General features: G+C 43.3%; 1 protein-coding gene across 7 annotated transcripts in view; it reads left to right on the forward strand.

The window, feature by feature from the left end:
* The first annotated feature begins 13,554 nt into the window (after positions 1 to 13,554).
* The window catches only part of SPO11 (SPO11 initiator of meiotic double strand breaks), a 101,545-nt gene continuing 95,939 nt past the window's right edge, over positions 13,555 to 19,160 (forward strand). For 2 of the 7 annotated variants that reach the window (XM_075176489.1, XM_075176492.1), the window contains exon 1: positions 18,312 to 18,359. The gene's annotated coding sequence lies outside the window, so the exon portion shown is untranslated. Of the gene's footprint in view, positions 13,635 to 14,269; positions 14,341 to 15,641; positions 15,681 to 18,309; positions 18,360 to 19,160 lie in introns of those variants that run through there. The other 5 variants (XM_075176491.1, XM_075176493.1, XM_075176495.1 and 2 more) reach the window with 5 other exon arrangements.

A 19,160-nucleotide genomic window follows, 5' to 3' on the forward strand; every position in this document is an offset into this window, starting at 1 on the left:
CGCCCCCTTCTCCTGAGGCTGTTGCTCTGGGTTCCTGGTGGCTTAAACGCCATTCATTTCTAAGCTTTAGCAGTTTACTTCTACACTTATGGCTATCAAAATTCTAACGCTTAATGTTAAAAGGCTGAACTGTCCAAAAAAGAGATCTACTGTGTTCCATAGTAGTAGACAATTGAAGGGTGACATAGTGTTTTTACAAGAGACCCACTTTTCTGGCCCCCGCCATCCTGAACTCAAATCCAGATTCTATCCTTGCTCTTTTCATGCTTGCGATCCTGTTAAAAAGAAAAAGGGGGTTGCTATTCTTATAGCTAAACATCTTACATTCACAGTCTCTAAAGAAATTAGGGATCCAGAGGGGCGTTATATTCTCCTAACAGGAGACCATAATAACATTCCTTACACATTCCTAAATGTTTATGTTTATGTTCCTAACACGAACCAAGCTCAATTTTTCCGTTTTATAAGTGACCTTCTTTCACTGCACCGGGTGGGTAGGGTAATCCCGGCAGGGGACTTTAACACTACTTTGGACAATAATCTGGACAGATCCTCACTTCCCCCCCAATCAACCCGCCATACCATTGATACTAACTCTAAGGCTCTGAGGTCTCTTCTATCCCAACATCTTTTATTTGATGCATGGAGGGTGAGGGAACATACCACAAAAAACTTTACTGTCTTTTCGCTGGTTCATGGCGTACATACGTGCCTTGATATGGTCTTCCTATGCGTGGATTTAGCCCAACATATACTTAACGTGGATATTCTCCCTAGCGCGTGGTCGGACCATGGCCCGGCGACAGTGGATATTATGGCTCCTCAGATGGGACAGAAGCAGTTTCTATGGCGCCTTAATAATAGGGTTCTACTCAACCCCCTTCCCAAATCACAAATAGATGCAGAAATCTGCCAATATTATAAGACAAATATTGACCCCTCTATATCCCCCATGCTCCTTTGGGATGCCCATAAGGCTGTAATCCGGGGTAGTTTGATTAGAGCAGTTGCGTATGCCAAAAAAATAAAGACCCAGAAATTCCTGGATATTACCAGACGAGTAGCCAGCCTTGATAGAATCCATAAAAACTCGGGCCTATCAGAGGATTATACTAAACTTGTAGCAGCTAGAGGAGAACAAAATCTTATGCTTTCCACCAAAGCAGAGAATTCTCTTAAAAGCTTAAATGAATCCTTTTATGAAAAAGGTGATAAAGCGGATAGATTACTGGCTTCTAGGCTTAGATCTAAACTTAGATCCAAAACAATATACCCCGCATAAAAACTCATTTAGGGGGTAACACTCAAGATCCAAACCAAATAACAGAGGCGTTTAAAAAATTCTATAGTAAACTCTATAACATCTCATTAACACATGACCCCTCTTTAGCTCCAACAGTGGCCTCTAGGCATTTCCTCTCCCAATGTCACTTGCCTAGACTTCTACCTGATGCAATCCTGCAATTGGGGGCTGACTTTACAATACAAGAAATTTCTGATGTCATCAAAAACTTGAAATCTAATAAAGCGCCAGGTCCTGATGTTTTACAGCTACTTATTATAAAACCTATAATGAGCTTCTTTCGCCTTATCTTGCTGTTGTGTTTAACAGTGTATTAAAGGGTGGATCATTTTCAAAGGAAGCTCTTGAAGCACGTATCATTGTCATCCCAAAGGAGAGCAAGGATCCGTCGGATTGTGCTAATAACAGGCCCATTTCACTCTTGAACATAGACACTAAGATATACGCGAAAATCCTTGCTAACCGTCTTAACGCGGTACTACCTCTTCTGATACATAATGATCAGGTGGGTTTCATACCAGGCCGTCAGGCTTGTGATAACACCAGAAGAATCATTAGTCTCATTCACTACATTAATTCTACCAAAACTCTGGCTGTAGTGCTTTCTCTGGACGCAGTTGGCCCTTTATGTTGGAGACCCTCAGGACTTTGAAAGCACCTTTCTCCAAGGTGTCCAAGCTTATACTCAAACCCCTCTGCTAGGATTTCAGTAAATGGGGTGATTTCCTCCCCAATCTCAATTACCAATGCACTCGTCAAGGGTGCCCTCTTTCCCCTCTGATCTTTGCCCTTGTGATTGAACCTCTGGTGGCCATTCCCCAGATATTAAGGGAGTTAGGGTTAGTTCTGAGGAATATAAACTTAGTCTATTTACAGACGACATCCTTGTTATATTAATCTCCCCACACCTCGCTTCCAAATCTGTTTTCCACCCTTACAGTTTACGGCTTGATCTCTGGTTATAAAATTAATCTATCCAAAATAGAATGCCTGGCTCTTCATATGTCATCTTCCACCTTGGGTCTTCTTAAAAGTAGTTTTAACTTTTCTTGGCGGCACAAAAAAACGTGTATCAACCCTAAGCTCAGCTCTGGGGGTCCCAATGGGCGCCAGATCTTTCCAGTTGAAATCTCACCCTATTGCCCTCTTCCATGTCAAATTTGGGATTATTAGAAAACTCCACTTCGAGCTCACCTCCACTCATCCTCCTATAACACCTCTCTGGAACAATCCCGCTTTTACTCCAGGACAATGTCCTTCCCGTTTCAAGGCTTGGCAAGGCAGAGAAATCAGGATGGTGGGGGACATTTACAAGCAAACCAATGTATTTCTTTACCGTTGCTGCGAGAGAAATTTGACTTCCCTAATGTAAGCCGTTTGCATTTCTCCAAGTAAAGCACTATATTGACTCTCTCCCTAAACTTTTTATAATAAGACCTTTAACTACCCTGGAATCCTTACAAAAGGGGATTATTTCCACACTTTATGGCCTCCTGGTCTCCTACAAACAAACCAATTTCCCAATTCATGAGCTCTGGTGGGAGGCTGACTTGGGCGAACCGCCTGATGAGGATGCTTGGGCAACAATTAGAGAGAGAGTTTCTAAAACATACATTTCATCTTTAGTCAAGGAAAATGCATATAAAATGTATTATCGTTGGTACCTGGTCCCCTCTAGACTGAAAAGAATATATGGTTCCACTTTTGACTTATGCTGGAGAGGTTGTGGGGAGCAGGGGTCTTTCTCCATGTCTGGTGGTCTTGCCCACGTATTACCTTTTTCTGGGATGATGTTGCCACTTTAATTAGTGATGTTACTTCCGTCCAGGTCTCCAAGTATCCTTGGTCGTTTCTCCTAGGCTACCCTAACGAGGTCCTGGATAAATTCGCAGATAAATTGTCCGTTCAGATCCTCAATGCTGCCAGATGTCTAGTTGCAAAGCATTGGAAAAATCCTGATCCCCCATCTAGACAACAACTAATTAATACAATTTGGTATCTGGCATCTATGGGAAAAAATTCTGCATATCTAAATAAGAAAACTCATATATTCTCTCAAATCTGGGGTGATTGGTTTATTTACAACGGTGTCTCTGGGCTCACAAACTCAGCTGATCTTCCTCGGAGTATATCTGCCCTTTTCCTATGAATGATATTTTGTATATAATATTCCACAATATCATTCGGCCGCCGGGGATTCAGGTTTTGACCTCACCATTCCCCTCCCTCTTTTTATTCCTACTTCTTTTCCTTCCCTTTATACAAAATGTCACATTGTCACACTCCCTACTTTAATTATGCTTGGTCACCTTTATCATTAGATATCATTTGTCTATTGTATCTCTTGACCTTGTCGATTGTAATTACTTTTTGTGACAAACTGTAATAAATAAAGTCTTTAAAAAAACAAAAAAAAACACCCATATTTTGCATCTGTGTGTTTTGGTGGACTGCCCAGGTCAATCAAGGTGCCCGTATGCTATGAGGAGACACCCCAGTTAGAAGGGTTTCTAGGTATGGAAATTTAAAAAAGAAATTCCACCATTTGTTCACTCTTCTCTCAATACTTACTCCCTGCCAACCACCCTATGTTTGCAAGCATCAATAAATTTACTTAAAAGAAAATAATAGTTACTTTTGGCTATCAATAAAAAATAAATGTAGTAAGAAATTATTTCCTATTGAGACCACTAAATTACACTGAATATAGACCACCTCCATTTTCAAAATGTTACCCCACTTGCTATCAAATCCATTTTCAATTTAATGTTCATTATTATAGATTGTAATATAACAACCAATAGAGGTTAACAGTACATTTTTATCGAAATGTCTTTGAAAATATTTTCAAAAGTGCTCCATTCTTCTCTAATGGCCTGTACATGATGTATACAGAAAGGTATACAAATATACATTTCCACACTTTATGGCCTCCTGGTCTCCTACAAACAAACCAATTTCCCAAATCATGAGCTCTGGTCGGAGGCTGACTTGGGCGAACCGCCTGAGGAGGACGCTTGGGCAACAATTAGAGAGAGAGTCTCTAAAACATCCATTTCATCTTTAGTCAAGGAAAATGGTACCTAGTCCCCACTAGACTGAAAAGAATATATGGTTCCACTTTTGACTTATGCTGGAGAGGTTGTGGGGAGCAGGGGTCTTTCTCCATGTCTGGTGGTCTTGCCCACGTATTACCTTTTTCTGGGATGATGTTGCCACTTTAATTAGTGATGTTACTTCCGTCCAGGTCTCCAAGTGTCCTTACACTGAATATAGACCACCTCCATTTTCAAAATGTTACCCCACTTGCTATCAAATCCATTTTCAATTTAATGTTCATTTTTATAGATTGTAATATAACAACCAATAGAGGTTAACAGTACATTTTTATCGAAATGTCTTTGAAAAGATTTTCAAAGGTGCTCCATTCTTCTCTAATGGCCTGTACATGATGTATACAGAAAGGTATACAAATATACATTCTGTACCATTTACATTATTCAATCAGTCGTACCGGAATACTTTCTTCCTAACTCTGTTGGAATGTCTGATGCCACAGAAATGTACGGAGAGTTTACACAACAATTACATACATAAACTGCATACTGTTGATTTCCCTCATTGCACTATACCTTTATAATGGTTAACTTAACACTCTAAAATCTTATCTATGAAATAAACACACTGACAACTTTATTTTGGCAAAACAAACAGGTCACAGTTTATTAATTACAAATTATAATGGGTGACGGCGAGAGCGATCCAATCAGCTAACGACTAATAGCAAAACCGAACAGTGTATGGCCCACAGGCCGTAACCACTGGTCCCAGGACCTAGTCCTTTACGATCGGCCGGTGCTAAATCTGGCATAATCGTGACTACTCCCGTCTGGGCTCACAAGGACGTACGCGCACAGCACAGGTCGAGGGGCCCTCGCACAGAGGTACCAAGAACCAGAGTATTTTGAAAGGAGTAGTGACGTGTGGCCAATCAGCGGTAGCACCGTGTGATTTAGCAGCTGATTGCAAAAGCTCCCCTTCTACGCTGAAGTCCTTTAACGGATGAACAGCCTGCCACCCAGTGACCAAACTAACCCACCAAGTCTCCAATAAAGCTTCTCCACGAAAATCCAATTACCTTTATCAGTGAGGGGAACTCCATCTTTCCGATACAGATGTACCTTATCAGCCATAATTAACGGGTATTCTATCACTATCCCCCCAAACTCAGTAATTATTTTTCCTGTTGAGCGATTAAGTTTGATGACAATGGATTTCATTATACAAACTAATATATTAGGGCGCCAGTTTATCCAGGGAATAACAATGGACCAACAAATCAGTACTGACAACCATTGGGCATAAATGGTCCGTAGATTTTCTCTAATGGTAATAATTAAGTCCAAGGATTTACCATTGCCCAAATCATTACCTCCCAAGTGTATTACCAGTACATCTGGCATGCGGTATTAAGCAATTTCTTCTGACAGGAGGGGAATCAGGAGAGCCCATTTTAAACCTCTTTTACCAATCCATCGAATAACCACTGGCCTTGCAAAGGCTTCTCTATTACCAGCAAAACTGTGCCTGGATGCCCAGAACACATATGAATGGCCTACTATCCATATTATGGTCTTCTGAGCTGAGAAACCTGTAACACACAGAATAAGGCTCCATGAATGCCAGGCTGGCAGTATCCAACAGGTGATCCATAAAAACAGCTCCAGCAGGTCACCCATAAAAATGTTGGCCGATGCCCATAGAACATAGCATTGAGAAAGGGGAGGGAGTGGGGAATGATAACCCATGAAGGTGAAAACCCATAAAACCCCGGAGGCTCACCACTAATCAGGCCTTTATCTGAGGAGACAATCTCTTCATGCCCTTGTGTGAAAACGACGAGCAGACAAGACCTGGGTTACCAAAGGAAAGGTAGGTGACAATCTGCGTACTGGACCCATCTATCTGGTCGTATATATGCTTTGTACACATCAGATTTCAGTCTGCCCAAAGCCTTATCGTCACTGAGGGAAGAGCCACTCTCGACAGTAGCAGTAGCCATCACAATCCTATAGGAATGGGTACCAAAGAGTGACGGGTCTAAACCCACGTGCACTAGCGCACGCATGAAGATAGCTGTGAATTGAAATTTAGACAGAGGCGCCCTCTCAGCATGAACTAACCAGGGTTGAACCCTTCTGGGTCTAACCCCTTGAAATTTACTATACAATTCTACCGGACAAATAGCACCATCCTCTTGTGCCAAGATGGAAATCCATTGACCTTGAGACGACTGATCTGTTTTGAATTTAAGTATTTGACAAGACAATTGATTTACATCAATAAACATATGCCTGGCAAACAATGCATTCCCAAGCTCGTACCATGATTGTGCCACTAGCTCACTCATCCTAAACGCGCTAAAGAAAGCAATAGTATCCTAACAGTCTATTTTAACCATATGAATGTTCACTGGGGAAAGGGGGGTGTTAAATGGGGGACAGCATAGCTGCACCCAAGTAAAATATCAGACAAGTGGAAGTATGTGGTGCACAAATACTAAAGAGTTTGTATGTCGTCATGTAAATGTACCATGAGTTAAACCCCAGTCATTCTACTCCAGCAAGTACCTCCTTGAATATAGTGTTCCAGCGAATTTATTAAAATGCATAAAGTGCAATGGAACAAAGGTGGACCTCGGAACAGTCACACCGCTCACTTAATATGGTTAAGTGTGTACTTTATAAAAGAAGAGTGCAGCGTGTAGTGTGCCATAAGCTTGAACTCTGACATGATCTTAGTGTTATCTTACTGTCTAAAAGAGTGTTATCATGTGTCCTCTGCTAAGAAAGTAGTGTAGGTAACAGCATTCCATAGTGGCACGCAAAGACGAAAGAGCCTAAGAGATATTATCTAAATTTGTTGAAAAGTGTGTGGAATAATTGATCTACATGTGTAAAGTGTAGTGCGTTAAAAAATATACTAGTCGTGACCGTGATTTTATGGCTCTGCCCATATAGTATGTCATGGGTACCAATAGACTAGGTAAGACCCCCTCTAAATACTGAATAAAAAGTTGCCAGGCAAGCTCCGGACCACAAAATCATTGTAACCTTGAAACCCTAGGTCGGGTGACACAAATTTAGACCGGACCAATCATTGAAATTAACTTGGGCCAACAGGGAACTGAATAGTAGCACCCTACAAGGAAGTCAAATATTACTCTCATTGGTTCATAAAGGTAATGTCACATCTGAGTCTACTTATAATAGCACCCAAAATAGTCTTGTTCTAGTAACCCAGGAATGCAGCGTCAAGCGCGAGCCACCGAGTAGCGGATAGGTATGACAAGCCAGCCAGCCTGGTATCGTGCACTGCATACTATGAGCATACCTGACTCCGGTATCAACATTTTCCTATAACATGCATACCCTCCATCGTATGATGTTAAGTGTATATATAAACCTGTTCGTATGAATCAGTGTTCTCCCCAGAAATTTTGCCAGCTGGGTGGCATTAAGAATTAGCCAGTGGGGGCAGTTGTAATACTTTGCCATAATATTGAAAATGTTGGAGGTTATTGCCCACACCTTTCAGGAATGGTCAGACTGGTGGTCAGTGGTCTAACACACACTGCTGGCTGTAGTACTCACCTAGTGCCTGTTCTAGTAGGAGAAATAATGGTTTATTCTAAAATAATAGGACTTTGTTGGGCTCCAAGAGCCAGGTGGAAAGTAAAAACAAAAGGGCGGAGCACCCGGGAAATAGGTGCTGGGGTGAACACTGTGAATATAATAATGTCAGTGTTCGATATGAAATATGCATAAAGCAAAGTACAAATCAATTGTCAATAGATAAAATAACATGATGAATATGCCTGTGTCACTATGTACTATTCCACTACAAAATCAATAATGATCGCAAGGTTTATATATCCAAAATGAGTGAAAAACCTATACTGACTGGTGTGGTTGGTCCCTGTGTAGAAGTAATTCATTAGCAAGGTAACCCCCACCCCCTTTTTTTTTTATTTTTGGGTGTAGGAAACGTCATCCCATGTTTATCTCATCCAGAACAACCAGATTACTACCTTTAAAATCCAGCTGTAAGCAGAATTGGACACCAAACTGAACTAGAAAAAGGTTGTCATATGGACATCCTACTAATTCCTCCTCCTAGATAAATTCCGCTTCCTATAGAGATAACAAAGCCAACACTAGCCTGCAGGTGTCTGTTTTCTATGTAAGCTGATGGAAATTATAAAAGAAAGAAAGGTCCACCAGTCATTGGGGCAGGACGTATAAATCTAACCAAAAACCATCCCCAAGAGTTTAACCACCTTCTATCCATGTCACCACCTGGCGCCTCAGACTGTGCTCTTGCGGGCTTAATGAGGGTTACTGCTATGCAGACAAGGGAGGTGAATGTGTTTGGTGGACCCTAGCAGAGTCTGAAGTCTTGTCACTGTACTACATGCCCTTCTTGTTTTGTGTATAGGAAATGTCGTGCAAGTTAATTGTTTTTGTTTTATACTCATCAGAGGCACCTCATGATTCCTGCTTCCAGGGAATTTCCTCACTCTCGTACGTTGTGCTGAAAAGCGCTGTTCTGTAACTATTGCTCCACACTACCCACAGTGCATCTCTGACACATCCCTTGAAGCACTGGGTACCCATGGAATACTCTATACTAAAATTAAAAACATGTCAGTGCCGCATCACACATGCTCCCTCCTTCAAAAGGGGGGGGGGGGTTTGACAGTGGAGCCAATAAGTGGGTGTGGAGAAAAGAAGAGGGGTACCATGAGGGGGAAGGACTAGCACCCCCCCAAGCTTAAACTGTGCTGTGGTGACTGGGTAAAAAGGGGGGGGGGCGTAATTCTGCTGACCACCTGGTATGTCGTGTGTGGCATGGGCATGCAAATATGCTGTCTGTACCATGGCTAATAAGGGTAGAGCTGTACCGAACGTCGAAAAACATGGGGTGGAGGGGTCCACTCTCCACATTGCTTGAGGGATGCGGTATGGTGAGAATGAGTGAAGGGATGGGGAAGGGTGATGCTGAGGTAGGATGGGCCCAGGAACTGGCAGGGCTTGGTGGGGTTGTGGACCAGGGCCTGTGTGGCAGGGGGCTGCAGAGGTGGGGTGCCCTTGAGCTGCCACCCTCCTTCAGACAGGGCATCTTGGAATGGAAAGTGGGGAGGTGCTACTGGCCACAAGGGGGTGGAGGGGAGGTTACCCTGAAAAGTGCAGCTGACAAAATCAGTGCCTGTGCACCATTTTAATGTTATGTACATTTATCGTTATTATCTATACATACATTGTTGTTTTTTTATACACATACATACCTATATACACATATATATATATATACACACAATATGCATGTATACACACATATATATACACGTATATATCACATGTACACATACATACACACACGAATACCTCCACATAAACACACACACACACACACATATATATATATATATCATCATCATCATCATCATTTATTTATATAGCGCCAACATATTCCGTAGCGCTTTACAATTGGGGACAAACGTAATAAACTAATAAACAAACTGGGTAAAACAGACAAAGAGGTGAGAAGGCCCTGCTCGCAAGCTTACAATCTATGGGACAATGGGAGATTGACACATGAGGTTAAGTATCCATTTTGCATCTTGGCCCAGCCAGACTGCAAAGGTAAGGTGACTCATAAGCTAAATGATCCTGTCACACAACAATGTTGGTCCGGGGGTAGTTGTCTTGTGTGAAATTGTGTAACAGGCTAAAGGTAGTGAGGTTAAGATGGTGGTTGAGGAATATTATAAGCTTGTCTGAATAGGTAGGTTTTCAGAGAACGCTTGAAAGTTTGTAGAACAGAGGAGAGTCTTATTGTGCGAGGGAGAGAGTTCCATAGAGTGGGTGCAGCCCGAAAAAAGTCCTGTAACCGGGAATGGGAGGATGTAATGAGGGTGGATGAGAGACGCAGATCTTTTGCAGAACGGAGTTGCCGAGATGGGAGATATTTTGAGACAAGAGAGGAGATGTATGTTGGTGCAGCTTTGTTGATGGCCTTGTAGGCTAGTAAAAGTATTTTATATTGGATTCGGTAGAAGACAGGCAGCCAGTGTAGAGACATACAGAGTGATTCAACAGAGGAATAGCTATTTGCAAGGAAAATCAGTCTTGCCGAAGCATGCAAAATAGATTTTAGGGGTTTGAGTCTGTTTTTGGGAAGACCAGTAAGGAGGGAATTGCAATAGTCAATGCGGGAGATGATTAGTGCATGAATTAAGGTTTTAGCAGTGTCTTGTGTGAGATATGTGCGGATTCTGGAAATGTTCTTTAGATGTATGTAACATGATTTAGATATAGAGTCAATGTGGGGAACAAAGGATAGGCGTGAATCAAGGATTACACCTAGGCAGCGAGCTTGTGGGGTGGGATTTATGGTCATGTTATCAACAGAGATAGAAATGTCAGGTATGCTCTTGTTGGCGGGAGGGAATATTATTAACTCTGTTTTAGAAAGATTAAGTTTGAGTTGACGAGAGGACATCCAAGATGAAATGGCAGAAAGACAGTCAGTTACACGGGACAACACAGATGTCGAGATATCAGGAGAGGATAGATAGATTTGGGTATCATCCGCATAGAGATGATACTGAAAGCCAAAGGAACTTATTAGATTTCCAAGAGAAGCGGTATAGATAGAGAACAGCAGAGGACCTAGCACCGAGCCTTGTGGTACTCCAACTGATAGGGGAAGCGGAGCAGAGGTGGCTCCAGAGAAATTAACAGTGAAAGAGCGATTAGAGAGGTAAGATGAGAACCAGGATAGAACTGTGTCTTGAAGACCTAGGGATTGCAGCGTTTGTATGAGAAGAGAGTGGTCAACGGTGTCAAATGCAGCCGAGAGATCAAGGAGAATTAGGAGAGAGTAATGGCGTTCAGTCTTAGCAGTGATCAGATCATTAACAACCTTGGTCAGCGCAGTCTCTGTGGAGTGTTGAGAACGAAAGCCAGACTGAAGAGAATCCAACAGGTTGTTTGCGGAAAGAAAGCGTGTGAGGCGAGTGTAGGCAAGTCTCTCTAGAAGCTTGGAGGGGCAAGGGAGCTGAGAGATGGGACGGTAATTTGAGAGAGAGTTTGGGTCGGAGTTTTGTTTTTTTAGAATAGGAGTAATCACTGCATGCTTGTATAGTGATGGAAAGATGCCAGTAGAGAGTGAGAGATTACAGATTTGAGTTAGAGGTGAAATGAGTACAGGAGACAGGCATCTACCAATTTGCGAGGGAATAGGATCAAGAGGACAGGAGGTAGAGTAGGAAGATAAGAAGAGCGTAGAAATTTCCTCTTCATTTGTGGGGTCAAATGAAGAAAGGGTGTCAGAGGGTAGTGGGAAGGAAATGAGCTGATGGCTTGTTGAGGAAGAGGATACCATTTCTAGTCTGATCTTGTCAATCTTGTCCTTGAAGTAGGAAGCAAGATCCTGAGCACTGATAGTAGATGGAGAGTTCGGGGTGGGAGGATTGAGAAGATGATTAAATGTATTGAAAAGGCGTTTGGGGTTAGAAGCCTGAGCATAGATAAGAGATTGAAAGTATGTTTGTTTTGCAGTGTCCAGAGCATTTCGATAGGAGTGGTAGACAGAAGTATATGTGAAGAAGTCATTAGAGCTTCGAGATTTACGCCAGTGACGTTCTGCTTTACGGGACAGTTTTTGAAGATTTCGTGTTGCTTTGGTGTGCCACGGTTGACATCGAAGTCGACGTGTAGTATGAAGTGTCGCTGGAGCCACTTGATCAAGGGCCGTTGCTAAGGTTAGGTGAAAATGAGGTACTGCCATCTCAGGGGATGAGAATGTAGAGATAGGGGAGAGAAGGTGTTGGAGAGACGTGAAAAATTGTTGAAGATTAATAGAATTAAGATTTCTACGAGTATGAGGAGGCTTGGTTGAGTTAGACAGTAGAGAGGTTAGAGCAGTGGGGGTGAGAGTGTAGCTGATAAGGTGATGATCCGAGAGGGGGAAGGGTGTATTAATAAAATTAGAAACTGAGCATAGTCTAGAGAAAACAAGATCAAGGCAGTGGCCATCCTTATGAGTAGATGATTCAATCCACTGGGAGAGGTCAAGTGAGGATGTTAGAGAGAGTAGTTTGGAAGCAGCTTTGGAAGGTGGGTTATCAATGGGGATGTTGAAGTCACCCATGATGATGGTGGGGATGTCTGAAGATAAGAAGTGAGGGAGCCATGCAGAGAAATCCTCAATAAATTGTTGGTGTGCTCCAGGGGGACGATAGATCACCGCAACACGTAGGGAGAATGGATTAAAAATGCGAATAGCATGTACTTCAAAAGATGTGAACGTGAGTGATGGGACATTTGGTAGAACTGTGTATGTGCACTGTGGGGAGAGAAGTAGTCCAACCCCACCTCCTTGTCTGCCTTCAGGTCTGGAGGTGTGGGTGAGATGGAGGCCACCATGTGAAAGTGCTGCAGGTGAGGCAGTGTCTGATTGCATGAGCCATGTATATATATATATACACATACATACACACAAACATACATATATGCATACATACACACATACACCCATATCTATATGTAACTACACAATATACCATACTTGTTAATTCTCCCTGACATTCCGGGAGACTCCCGAAATTCGGGTCTGTCCCCCGGACTCCCGGGAGAGCAGGCAATTCTCCCGATTCCCACGGCTCAGCAAATTAAACGAAGGGGGCGTGGCTCATTGGTGTTGTGTGTGCATCCTTGTGGCCCCGCCACCTATTTTTATTGGCTGAAACAGTGATGACTGCTTTGGGGGCGGGGCTAACAACACAATTCTTTGAGCCCCACCCACCCACCCACCTACCCAGGCCCGGCGCTCCCATTAGGCAACCTTAGGCAGTTGCCTAGGGCGCCGCTGACTAGATTTTCTAATCTAGTCAGCGGTGTTTGGGACAGCGGCGGAATGGCGCCTGCTGTGTCTGCTTTTTTTTTTCCAAAGGATGCGCACGGGTCGCGCCGCCAGCCGCACTCACACATGATCACTGACGATCATGTGATATTAGCCCTCTTTGGCGGCGCCTCCAGTCCTTCCTGGTCCCGAGAAATGCTGTCTCCACCCCCCATGTTCTCACACTGTCTGACAGACAGTGTGAGTAAAGTTATTTCCCAGTGCCCCTTCCCCTCCCAGCATTCACCACTCTGCTCCACCCCCCTCCTCTGTGATTGTGGAAGCCGAGGAGCGTTTTGGCAGCCTTTGGAGAGAACAGAAGAAGTGTGAGGAGCCCCCTGCATCTGCTGACAAGAGAAAAAATGTAAGTAAATAGAATGTTATTTTTATTTTTACATTATTATTGTTTTTTTATTTGTAAAAAGGCGTGCACAAAGACCAATAAGGAAGAGGTGAGTTAAAAAAAATAAAAATAGGGGGGTTGGATTATTATTTGGCACCTCATGTTCTTTATTTGATTGTAAAACTATGGTGGAGTGGCACCTCATGCTCTATATTTGATTTTCAATTGTCAAATATAGAGCATGAGGTGCTAAATAATAGTAATTTTTCTCACGCAAAGTTTGCAATCAAATATAGAGTATGATGTGGCAAAGAATCATTTTTCTATGGTATAAAAGGACTATTTGCCACCTCATGCTCTATATTTGATTTGCAAGCTATGCGGGGGAAAATGACTATTATTTGGCACCGCATGTTCTAAATTTGACAATTGCAAGTCAAATATAGTGCATGAGGTGCCAATAAAATAATCATTTTCTCCACCATAGTTTGCATATCAAATATAGAGCATGAGGTGCCAAATAGTCCTTTTATACCATAGAAAAATGACTATTTGCCACGTCATACTCTATATTTGATTTGCAAACTATGCGTGAGAAAAATGTATATTATGTCAACAAGCAATATTAAATCAATTACTGCTGTTACTTCCCAAAGGGTAGAAGTGGAGCTTGGACAGTGTTGAAAGCATCAGTGCATCTGGACTGCATCCTTGCAGCCAGGCGAAGGTAAGGGTTGTTCTTTTTATTTTACACTCTTTCTTGAACCAAAGTGATCACTGATTGGCTGTGGGCTGAGACCCTCACCAATCAAAATATTGTTTGTGTGCTGTAGGTGGTTACTGAGACACCTTGAGTGTGTGACAATACTGGCCCATTTCAGGCCACAAAGTGTTCACACATACTTACTTATATATTGTTTTGTTTTTCAAAATGTAAAAATTGTCAATTTTTTTTTTTGTGTGTGACAACCTCACAGAGGGTGGGGGGGTGGCGGTAGGCTGAAACCTTGCCTAGGGCGCCTTCAGACCTTGCACCGGCCCTGCACCTACCTCCCAGGACACAAGTTGCCAATGTTGGCAACTATGCAATATACACACATTACTATTTTTATTTGTTGTAACTGGGTATTCCTCTACAGGATGGGGGGGGCAGGGATGAGGTTATGGTGCACCCAGGGCCGGTGCTAGGGTCCATGGCGCCCTAGGCATTTTTACAAAATCGGCGCCCCCCGCAAAAATCGGCGCCCTCCTCCCCCCTCATCCCGTCTTTCCTTACCTTGTCTCACCACCGCCGCCTCTCTGCTCCGTCAGAGCAGAGAGGCGGCGGTGGTGAGCAATAGCCTCTCCCCCCTCCCCCGTGCATCTGAATGCTGTGCGGCGGCCGTGACAGGTATGGTCAGCGGTTGCCGCACAGTTTTAAAGTAATTTACCATTCTGTGGCGCCCTCCAGGTGCCCTCCAAGACCCGGCGCCCTAGGCAAGTGCCTAACCTTGCCTAATGGGAGCGCCGGGCCTGGGTGCACCCCCACTCCCGAGAGCTGAGCAGCATAGAGTGTGTGTGAGAACCTGACAGGGGATGTTGGTGACCTACTGAATAGTGAGGGTGACACTGATATTGCTGACCTAAAGGGCCTGGCATATGTAAATAGGATCCACTATTATCATACATGGCATTATGATGTTGAGAATCAATGGGAGGCAGTGTGCATGAATTATAATTAACATGCATACTGCCTGCCACCAGGTGGCGCTCCTCATCACATTGCCATCTCTGTAACTCTGCCGACAGTCTGGGAAGATCTTTCATGACACTGACTGAATGTGGAAGGGGGGGGGGGTTACTGTACCTCATGAACATAGTTGCCAATTCCGCTTATAACAAGCGGAATTGGGCTTGTTTTTTTTTTTTCAGAGTTGCAGGGTTTTTCTAGTGGTCGCGGGTTGCGGTTTTTGGGCTTCACAACATTTTTTTTTTTTTTCAAAAAACTTTATTGCTCTGTGTATAATAACGCTTTAGTCAGTGTAAGGACGCTGCTGGTCTCTTATGTTGGCGTGATCTCAGGTGTTGGTAGGTAAACTTCAGCGTTGGCTCCTCTTGGGGGAGCCTGTCTGTGTTGTATACAGTAGATATGGAGAGTATATATGTGACCAGACAGAACATGATGTGTGTAATTATAGTGTAAAGCTAGGGATATATTGTAGTGTACAGGGAAAACAAACCCCCTAAAGTGCAGCTATAACTCCTGAGTCTTCATCTTTAGTTACTGTAACTGCAGAAACTGCTGCAGATCCCATTACTATTAATATTATCTTGATATTCGTATCATAAATAAAAAATAATACATTTTTGGCTTTTTTGGGCTCTTTTTAAGATTGTTTGGGCTTGTTTTTCACTTAGTGGTTGCTTTTTTTCCATTTCTGAGTTGGCAACACTGCTCAAGAATAGGCTGGGGGAAGATCCAGGGGAATCTGCCCCTACCTGCATGTATGGAAGGAGAGGGGGGAAACTGGTTGGAGTCCATACTCAGCCATCACTCTATCTGGCTTATTTGTGCTGTTTCAGGCACATCACTAATTGCCCCATTCCCTGTGGGGAATATGATGGGGGGAGGGGCAGGACCCTAATTGCTGTCTGGAGGGGTGACTTCTCCTAGGACTGGACATGATGGTGGGCAGGAGGAAAATTGTGACAGGAATGAGGGATGAAAACAGCCACAGATAGTGTGAGGTAAAAAGAGAGGAAAAATGAAGAAAAACCAAGAGATAACTAAAGAATATAATAAAAGACAACAAGCACTAAGCAGATTGACAGAAAAAAAACAATTAATAAAACTGTTAATAAACTCTATATAGACTCAGCCTGATAGCAGCACAGCAGTCACCACAGGATTGTAAAGCGCTACGGAATCTGCTGGTGCTATATAAATAAATGTTGATGATGAATGTTGATGATTCCTAAAGTCAAGAGAAAACACGCCCAGTGAGGAAAGAATAAACTCAGCCGAGTCCCACCCCACTGCATCCATAGGCTGCAGCATGTCATCTGACTTAACCCTGTAAAGTGAATGCCTGATTCGTGACAAACAGATTTGTTTATCTGCATTCAGCTTAAGGCCTCATTTTTCATAAAATAAGTGAAGAAAACAATGTTCTTTGGCAGACCTGATGTCAGACACAGACAGTACGCCTGGCTTCAGCACAATAGGCAGACATGACAAGCTCCACCTACATGAGTGCTCCAAGAGGGTGGACTCAGTGTTCCGCATCGCATAGTGACGTCATCACACAGAAACAAGCTGTTACGTAGAGAACATATTGGTTATTACATAGAGGATGATGTTGCTTGTAATATTAAGTCACTGGAGGCAATCAGTATTCGTCATAGTGCAGTCTAACTAAAAGTCTCTGTTACTCTATACTATTACATTCTCGTGAATCATTACTTCGCGTCACAAAGTAGCTGCTTCACCTGAAGGTGGTTTTAAATATCGTCATACTTCGAGAGTAGTCTGTTCATTTTTACATTTTATTGTTGTTGGTTTGATTTCAGTTAATATTATGTAGATATTTCAAGCATACTTGCCAACTCTCCCGGAATGTCCGGGAGACTCCCGCATTTTGCGAGAGTCTCCCGGACTCCCGGGTGAGTGTGGCAATCTCCCGAATTCTGCCCACTTCACTAGGAAGTGCCCCACTTCCTTGTGAAGTGGGCAGAATTAGATCCCAAACGCCGCGATTCCCTGCTGTCAAATGACGCGATTTGCGTCATGACGTCACAGGGGACGGGGCCGAAATGACGCAATTTCGGCCACCCCGCCCCCTCACGTCCACCTCCACTGGCTGGCTCCCAGAAGGGAGCTGAAGAAAGTAGGTAAGTATGATTTCAAGTCTCAGAGGTTTTGGTGAAAAACAAATAGGTATCGACGGATTTAATTGCGTAGAAGAACAAATATGCATTTCATAGAGATTGTTTTAACAGAAACTAATTTGAGTGAAATGCATATAATCATACTTCTCATTAATTCAAATGGGCACTTAAACTTTCTGTAAATAGATGCACATTGTTGAAAACACCTTACATGCATATGTTGGATACATACATATTAAAGCTGAAATGGTCATAACTCTAATATAATACAATACACACACCGAAAGGGTCATTTATGAACTGCAAATCTGTGCTACAGCAGCGCTGTCTATGTGCGCAAACATTGGACAAGTGCTCCAGTTTGTCTGCCAAGCACATTTCAAGGTACATGCAGGGGCACCGAGAGAAAGGGGGAGGGAGCAGGTACTGATTACCAGGGCTCGGGTCTGCACTGCAGTCTACCAACTTATTTTGTTCTTTTACTAATTTAATATTTTTTCTGCTTTTTTTTTCTTTTTTTGTGTGTTTCCCTAGGGGGGAGGGGTGTGGGGGTGTCGGGCAGGCAGTCTATGTGGTCCCTGTATAGGCTGTCTGTGGCAGTGGCATTCATTCATATAATTTTGCACTACAGCTTGTAGTAATGAGGGTACATGCTGTAGTACAATATTCTATGAATGATGCCCCCGCAGTGAGCACTATGCACTGTGACAGCCTATGCAGGGCCCACACAGGCTGGCTCCATCTCCATAAGGTAGTAGCTAGAACCCTGTCACTGTGACATCAGCAGGTCATGTGGCTGCAGTGGTCACATGGCACACAGTGCAGGCGGGCTTGCTGGATATCTTCCTGTTTCCTGTGTGCTGTGCAGTGGAAAAAAAGGTAAGAAGAAGAGGTGATGTGATGGGGAGGAGTGATGTGCTATTAAAACCGCTGGGCAAAGAGGGGCATGTGTTATTATAACCGCTGGGCATAGAGGGGCATGTGTTATTAAAGCTGCTGGGCAGAGGGGGCATGTGTGATTAAAGCATGTGGGCAGAGAGTACATGTGTGGGTAAAGAGCTGCTGGGCACATATGTGAATATTCTGTACTGACAGTGCTACGGGGCTGCGTCATCTAGGCTACGGGAGCCTTGTAGCACCATGAGTGTATCCTCTAATGAGGATATATAAAATTATTCCTTGCCTTGCACTTTTCACCTCCTAGGCACGTCCTCAATGACACACAGCCACACAACCAATGGTATGGCCACACCCCTTTACACAACAGCACATTTTTAGTCGACTATAGGGGGACCCCATGAAGTTGCTGTCCCGGGGCCCAAAATTTCTCTTGGTGGCGCTGGGTGCATGCCTACTTCACATTCTTTGAAAACACCCCTGTTATCATATTTTGCTCCTAGGTTTGTGGGTTGGTGGATAAGTATGAAAAGGCACAGGCTGAGAACAATAAAGGCCTCTCATGAATTTCAACCTGCTGTTCTACGACCACCCCATTATTTATTCTTTTAACAATTTTGTTAGATGGGTTGAAATGCACCTACCGGGTTTCCAGCAGAAGTGCAACTATAAGGTGCAAAATTACTCCAATTAAAGGTATAGGGATGAGACCCAGAGAATTCAATACCTTTAATTGGAAGCAAAAGGCTCTGTGCCCTTTTGCAAAGCAGGGAAAGCCAATCC

Source organism: Mixophyes fleayi, chromosome 6, assembly GCF_038048845.1.
Source record: "Mixophyes fleayi isolate aMixFle1 chromosome 6, aMixFle1.hap1, whole genome shotgun sequence".
Lineage (NCBI taxonomy): Eukaryota > Metazoa > Chordata > Amphibia > Anura > Limnodynastidae > Mixophyes > Mixophyes fleayi.